This window comes from Peromyscus leucopus, unplaced genomic scaffold (genome assembly GCF_004664715.2).
Source record: "Peromyscus leucopus breed LL Stock unplaced genomic scaffold, UCI_PerLeu_2.1 scaffold_513, whole genome shotgun sequence".
NCBI classification, from domain to species: domain Eukaryota; kingdom Metazoa; phylum Chordata; class Mammalia; order Rodentia; family Cricetidae; genus Peromyscus; species Peromyscus leucopus.
The window spans coordinates 107,059-115,264 of record NW_023505413.1 but is presented as its reverse complement, the minus strand read 5'-3'; the positions used below and the strand labels follow the sequence as shown (position 1 = coordinate 115,264).

The 8,206-nt window shown below is 39.5% G+C and overlaps 1 pseudogene; it reads right to left on the bottom strand.

Moving 5' to 3' along the window:
* Nucleotides 1-228: 228 nt before the first annotated feature.
* Nucleotides 229-825, bottom strand: LOC114701154 (annotated as a pseudogene).
* Between the last annotated feature and the right edge of the window lie 7,381 nt (nt 826-8,206).

The following is an 8,206-nucleotide window of genomic DNA, read 5'->3' as shown; positions in this document are numbered from 1 at the left end:
CTCAGGCGTGAGAGCTCCAGCACAGGTGCATGCCAATATTAAGTAGCAACTTCATGGAGAGAAAAGGTTTGGTATATTCTCATAGAAGCCAGATCATGAAAGAGAATTAAAGATGGCAGAAAGTCACAATTCCTGAATCAAACTGGTTTCCTTTCTTTCTTTTTTGCTATTTAAGTCTTATTTTTATTCTAGTGGCTGGTCCACATGAGGCCACAGCCAGGCCACTAATCACAGACATGAAGGAAGCTTTATATCTTGGTCTCCTTCTTGGACAGTGTTGATGAGCTCCTCCTTGGCCTGAAGACACTCCTTTCAGTGCTTTCATGCTTCCTAGGTCTCAGACCTGCAAGCTTCAACCTGGTCAGCCAGGAGCTTCTTGCGGGTTTTGTCTGCCTTCAGCTTGTGGGTGTGCTCCATGAGAATCTGCTTGTCTTTGATGACATTCCCTTTGACCTTTGCATACAGGCTGTAATATATATGGCAGTCAAACTCCTTAGATTCATGGTATCTACTGAGAAGTTGGCACAGGATCCACATCCTTCTCATCGGGTCTTCTTCTCAAGCATTCGAGCATTGGCAGTACCCTTCCACTTCCCTGTGCCCATGTGTGCCTTCCCTTCTGTTGAGTCAAAGTGTTTTTCTGGCACTGAGGCCCAAAATGGACAGCCACAGGCTTCCGATGATCAGCCCATCTTTGAACAGCTTCCGGATCTGCTGATGGTTGGCATTGACGATTTCACTGGTTTCATTGGGGTACAATCAGACTTTTTTTACCACAAACCAAACACTACAGGCAAGCCTCTTCTGCAGCCTGAGCACACTCATGGCTGTGGACACAGCAGTGAAAAGAGAAAACTTCATCAGATTAGTTTTCAAGAGACTCCAAACTTTGTTTGACTTAGCAAATTAAAACAAGCAATTTTCATCTCACTTCACAGGAACGTTTGGTCATCCCTGTACCAGAAAAAGGATAATCTTACTCTTGTTCTGGGAGGACTGTTGCCTTTACTACATACCCACTGCAGTCTCTGCCTATCACTTACTTGGTTTTCCACTTTGCTTTTTGGATACATTATACCTCCCAAAGTATAATCACATGGCAAGTGCTACAGCTAGAACAATCGTTTGTGTGTGTTCCACAATGGTCGACACATTGGAAGATTGTTTCCTAGTGTTACAAGGCAAGAGTGGCATGTCTTCTAAGGGGCAGGACCTGGTGGAGTCGTTAGCCATCAGGAGGCACTGTCACTTAAAGGGATTACTGTAGTCCCTGTTAGTTGCCATGAGAACGCTGTTATAAGTGCCCCTGCCCCCTGTCGATGGCTTCCTCTCTTTCCACATCTGCTTTCTTTCTGTCCTGTACCTCTCACCATGATTTGGCAATGGTGACCCTCACTAGAGTCAGTACTTTTTAAAAAGTGGAGCTTATTTATGACCTCCTTTCTTTATAGGTTATTCAGCTTTGGAGCATTTTGTTGTATCAGTAGAAAAAGGGTTTGTGCATGTAATTATATCCAACAATCTTTACCCTTTATTTTATTTTGTTCATTAAGAATGACTATTTTATAAACCAAAATTATACACTTTATAAAATGCTGGAAGCCTATTTCCAGACAGGTCTGAAGACCTGGGATGGACGTTGTGAAGTTGACGCAACATAGAAACTGTGACCACCTGTTTCAAGCAAGTGGCCCCGGATAACCTAGGCTGTTTTTAATTTATATAGTTTCAATGGTTTGCATAAACAGTTTTACAATCAGATTTGTTCCTTACATCCCTAAAAATGGTTACAATAATGACCAGTTTATGCCTTTGCTTCTTTCCCCTTCCGTTGCCCGACTTTCCCACCGGTAACCATGACCTACTTGATCCATAGCTCTAATGTTAGAAGCGATAGTGTTGCAAGCCCCAAAGGAAGTTTTCTAACTAAGCACACCTACAGGTAGGAGAGTGTGCCAAGTTGGCAGCATTTGTGGTTACAGCATCGTGCAGGGTGAGGGACAGTTTTGTCTCTAGTGGTTAATATTTGCATCTGATAGGGGCTGAGTTCTCACAATTGACTCACCAGCCGAAGCTGGATCAATTCATTCTATTTTCTGTACTACTTTATCTCCTCAGGGGATATACCAGGTTTTTCCTTTTATGCTATAAGCAACATAACTTGGAAACTTCCTCTTAATAGTTGGCACTGTGGGGCGGTGGTAGCACACGCCTTTAATCCCAGCGCTAGGGAAGCAGAGCCAGGCGGATCTCTGTGACTTCAAGGCCGGCCTCATCTACAGAGTGAAATCCAGGACAAGCACCAAAACTACACGAAGAAAACTCTGTCTTGAAAAACAACAACAACAAAAAAGTTGGCACTGTTTCTTATTCCTAGTTCTTGTGTCCTTCTTCTCTCAACTTCTAAGGATATTGGCACAGCTATGAAAGAACTGTGTGTCTCTATGGTTCAACTTTATTCCCGGTCTCTAGACTGTGCCCATTAATTCCTGATATCATCTATTTTTGTCATTTCTCCAAGACTTTTGTGGTTAAAGTCATTTTCTCCAGAAGAGCTATACAAATATGTAATATTAAGCTTCATGAACTACTCTGACTCTTTCAGGCTAGTTACAGGGTGCGTTGGAGGGGCAACATCCTGTTCTTAGAAAGCCTGAATTCATAGTCACACTTAAAACATCAACGGCTTTAGGGGCTGAATCAGGTCCACTGTATATTTTTAGCAACATTCCCTCAGACTTACTCAGAGGAGAGTCATCAGGGAGAAGTTTTCCTTTTGTAGTAGCTATTTTATCTGTGACTGAGAAAGTGCAACAAAAGGCAGCCAGCAACATGGCCTGTGTAGCCAAAGTAAAGAGAACAGGTAGCATGTATGCTCCCGGGGTCTTGCCCAGAATTATGCAGCAAACTGTCCACAGACTTTGCCAAATGGGTCTCTCTAGGGCTTTACCACAAGGAGAGCTTGTCACGCCATTCTCAGGCCTTGACCCCTGAAGATGTCGCATGGCTCCTGCCAATAAAAGATATAAGAACAGTGTCAAATTCAAATGGAAGTAGATTTCATATTTAAATTTTAAATTAGGATGGATGGTGGTGGCGCATGTCTTCAATCCCAGCACTCAGGAGGCAGAGCAGGCAGACTCTGTAAAGTCGAGGCCAGCTTGTTTACAGTGAGTACAAATTATGCTTAGCTGATGAGATGTCACTCATGATGATTTCATGTTTCACAGGCAAGAATCATATCTGTGTTACTTTTCCCTGCCTGTATCTCTCCTCTTACAAGAGGCACTGTACCAAGTATTCCATCAACCCCGGCATGAGCAGATGAATAAATATCATAGAAGTAGCTTCCCGTGAGAAGGAAAATTAAACTATGCATGCACATGACCAAAACGACTATGTGGGAAAGAAAATAACTGCTTTCATTACACTGCTTCCATCTCAGGAAGTCACATGATATTTGCATCCCAGGCAGTCACGTGAAAATTATAGTAACAAAAGGAAAGTTTGTGCTTTTCAGGATTAAAGACCTTACTCCTGTTTCTGGCTAAGTTTGTGGCTAAGACAGTGGATGTGTGGGGTAGATTTCAGTGTTTGAGGTTTAAATTGAAGCTGAAACTTGATGTCATCATTTAGGAAGTACTAACTTTTACTGGCTCAATCATGAGCACGGGGAAAAAAAAGTTCTCCAAATTTGGTCCCACCTTAGGAGATCTAATCTCATTTTCCATTTGATTAGCTTGGGAAGCATTTAATTAAGCACTTACTAGATTCAGGCTTCAGTTACAAACTGTGTCAAATTCAAATAAATGCCATTGGTATTCATTACTGTTCTATGAGAAAATAGACAAAATAGATAAATATTAAAGTTAATAACAGGACAATATATTGTATATAAATATGGTTGAGTCAATAAAATAATATTGTAGGCGTCTACAGCTACAAGAACCACTTCAATTGTTAGAGTCTTCCTTGAATGCATGGGGATGGGGGAGGATTTTGGGTAGTGGGAAGGTGGAATGCAGCTTCAAAGAAAAGATTGAATTTAGCATGACAAAGAAGAGGTGATAATTATAATAGTAGGGAGAATACATTTGAACATGAGGAGAACCACTGAGTCAGGTGTGGCCAAGACATGTTTAATAAAAAAAACATAGATAGATGAACCTCACCGAGCGAGAGCAAGACTTTTTCCATGATGTGGGACAGGTGAGAGGCAAATTACAGTTATAGCCAGCAAGTAGAGAGCCTTAAGTGACAGTCCAGGCTGTTAAGATCATTCTGAGAGTGGTGGTTTGACGATGTCATGTAGAGCTGTTTCAGGACCATTTATCTAATGTGTTCTAGTATGCCAGATACATTGAGGGTGAGGTCTGTAAGAGTTGGGAAGCCCATTAACGAGTTCTTAGGATAAACCAAGCATGGAAGCTAAGAGGCGCCACCACAGGAGGCACCCACAAGACTAGAAAAAGACAGGGTGAGCAAGAACATCAGTCAATTCAAAGGAGAGATCAGTGGCCCCTTTTAGCTGGCAGGATCTAATTGCCATTGCACAGGTGGTCACAAGGGAAAGGAAGAAAGAATGTTTATATTGGACCAAGCAACCTCTAAAATATCACCTACACAAAGTCTACTCCTGTGCTTAAATCAAATACATCCCCTTCTCCCCTCTGCCTAGCTACTTATGTACTCTAGTTTCAGATTTTTACAGGATCTAGGAAAACTGGATGGCTGTCCCATGCCATTCACTATGTCTTTGGGCTCCTGGGATAGTGACTTCCACAAGAATCAGGGTGTTTCAATGCATCTTTTCTGATACTATGTTAATTCTTTCTTTGTAAAAATCTTTCTTTCGGCCGGGCGTTGGTGGCGCACGCCTTTAATCCCAGCACTCGGGAGGCAGAGCCAGGCGGATCTCTGTGAGTTCGAGGCCAGCCTGGGCTACCAAGTGAGCTCCAGGAAAGGCGCAAAGCTACACAGAGAAACCCTGTCTTGAAAAAACCAAAAAAAAAAAAAAATCTTTCTTTCTTAATTAAATTTTACCAAGTTAAATAGTAGCTGGCATTACAGACCTATAATTAAGGGTTAGAAATCTAAATAAACCTACTGTTTTCACAAGACCCCTGAAATTTTTAATACTCAAAAGATCCATGGGAGACTGTTGGTTGCAATATCTTCAAAAATTTTGATCCACTGTTAGGGAATTTGAAGCTGAATGCACTGATAGTGAATTATCATGTCAAAAATAAAGCAAGGAGCTCTGGGAACCCTGGCAAATGTGCACCACTACTAAATCCATAATTAAAATCTCTATTCTAAAAGCTACAATGCAGCTAAAACATTTCCTCTCTGTGCAGAGGAACAATTCAATGACATCTTTGTGCTACTTGTGAATACTAGACAAAGTCACTTTCTGCTTTCGGTTTTGCTCTCTGGACCTGTGGAGAAAGTTGCCACAGAAATTGCTTTGTGCTCAGCAGAAATCCCAACCTGTTCATTGCAGTGACTGGAAACACTGAGGGGGGGACTGCTATGTCACATTTTTGTAGATGAGAAAATTTCTTCTGGGTTCAGCATTTATGCATTAGCTTCTTCTTTTTTGGAAGTGTATTTACCAGCAGCCTATTCTTGATTATTTTGGACTTGGTGAATAATCATTTGTGGAGAGTCATTTGGATTCAAAATATAGCAGTAAGGGCTTTGGGAAAGAGATGCTTTTAAAAAAAAAATAATAATTACGTGCAGAGAAATCAACTTAAAATCCTGAAATAGCAACCAATGTACTAACTTTGACACTGCATTTGTTCAGATATAAACAAACCCTCCTAGGTCTCAAGAAGAAACAGAAATGATCTATAAAACATGCAACTCAGCAAAGCAGAACATTACCAAAATGCCATTGCATGGACATCAATATAAAAACAGAAATACAATCAACAATGAGAAAAGGTCGAAAGAAAAATAAATAAGAGTCTAAAGATTCAGGACACATTCTAAAGCATGAGGATAAAATTACTCTGAAAATTTCTTCTCTAACTGCAAATTACACATTTCATCAAATTTTGAAATCAGATAAGATGGAATATCTCATGGCAATATTTTTAAAACTACTGTTAGGTAACAAAATGATAAACATGCATTTTCTTAAACACATAATAAATGAATGGCTGAGACATTTTGGTATCTTCTTTATGTTGACTGGCCCCAGATTGCTCAGCTTTTCTTATAGATCTGTATCTCATTATCCATTCATAGTTCTCAGTGTTCACCACTAAGTGTGACACACTGAAAAACCGGGGTGCAAGAGAAATTTATGTTAAGTTCAATTATGTGAACTTTTGAGAACATTCAGTCAATAGGCTCTTTTATGAGAAACTGCAGAGCTATTATGAGTTTTCTATTAGTTTACGGCAATTCCATTACATTGTGTTCAACATCTGCTACTTCACTGACACTGTGATTGATAACAAATTGACTAATAGAGCATGTTTTTATATATGTTCCCATATTCTTTGAAATCTCTTTGCTTCCAGCTTATATCACCTCTGAAAGGTTGCAACTGCTGAATGATTGAATGCCAAGTAGACAGTGCACTACCATGGCACTTCTAATATTCTGCACTACACTTTAAAATGTTTCCATTTTTAATATTTGAACTATTTTCAATTTAAAAAGAAAACAGTTGCAATGTCAAAAGTATTGTGTTTCACTATCATTCTTTCTTTGTCTTTATTGAACTCCAGATCTATATAACAAATTCAACTTTTGAATTGAAAACTTATCTTCTTCTTGGTACATTGCAGTGCCTCAATAATTAATTAATACTTTAAATCATCAAAATAAATCCTTAGGAATCATGGTTGTTTCCATCTGTGTCTGAGACAACACTGTGCTCTGGAAGACTGTTTGGTCAGAAATTGCAGGTTAACAAGAAACCAAGAAGACTGCATAATTTCTGTACCTGTGATGTCCCTTGGTTTACAAAATGTAAACAGCCAAGATTTTAAGGAAAATATTGTTCCCATCTTTCCTTTGAATTGTGGTATATATGTATTGGGCAGTGTGACAAGCCATTGAGTTTCAGAGCAAATGTCCCTGATTAGAGTAGAGATCCCTAGTGTCAGGCACTTCCTCATAGGTGTGCACACTAAACATGCTTTTAATATATCAGTCTTGTGGGGAGGGTGGAATATATCATTTTAAAAGTCCTTGAGAAGTTGAACATAAAACCCAATGATGAGGTGTTGTATAAAACGAATCCTCCCTAATAAATTCCTTGATAAACTGTAGTTTTTATGTAAAGCAATGTCTCATGGGTGGCACTTGAAAAGAGAAATACGTTTTTTTATAGAAGCAAAACTCTTTAGAAAAAAAAAAAAAAACAGATCCTTATCATTCAAAAACACTTCTGGTGATAATTCTTCAAAATGACCATCTATTCTATTTTTTTAACATCCCTAGAGGTTAAGCTATTAATTTTCCTGTTTACTGTGGTGATTTGAATGAAAATACCCCTAAAGGGGTAGCGCATATAAGGAGGTATGGCCTTGTTGGAGGAAATGTGTAACTGTGGGGAGCAGACTTTGAGGTCTCATATATGTTCAGACACTTCCCAGTGTCTCAGACCACTTCCTGTTGCCTATGCATGATGTTGAGCTCTCAGCTTCCTCGCCAGCACCATGTCTGCCTGTATACCCCATGTCCCACTATGATGATAATGGAACAAAACTTCTGAAACTGTAAGCCACTCCATTAAACACTTTATAAGAGTTGTCATAGCCCTGGCGTCTCTTCACAGCATTAGAAACCCTAACTAAGACAGTTACATTTTCTATTTAACCCAGGATATAAGTATCTTACAACTCCAGATAATTTGTGGTGTATCTTATTAACAACCTGCACCTCTAATCCTTCCATAGCTTTTGATCTTAATAAGTGGAGAAAATGTATGCCTCTGCTGTGGGATCAACTATCCTGGTAAACAAATAAGCAACTACTCCCTGACACACTGTAATATTAACTCAAAAGGCACTCATGTGAATGCCTCTAGAGGAAGCTGTCCAGAATGGATATCTAGCTGCAAGTACCCAGTGTACTTAAGAATTCAATATATGTCTAGAAAGAATGGCTTTGGAATTTTTAAGAGGTTGAATTTAATTTGTAGGTTGCTTTTGGTAGAGTGGTCATTTTCACAAAATTAATTCTT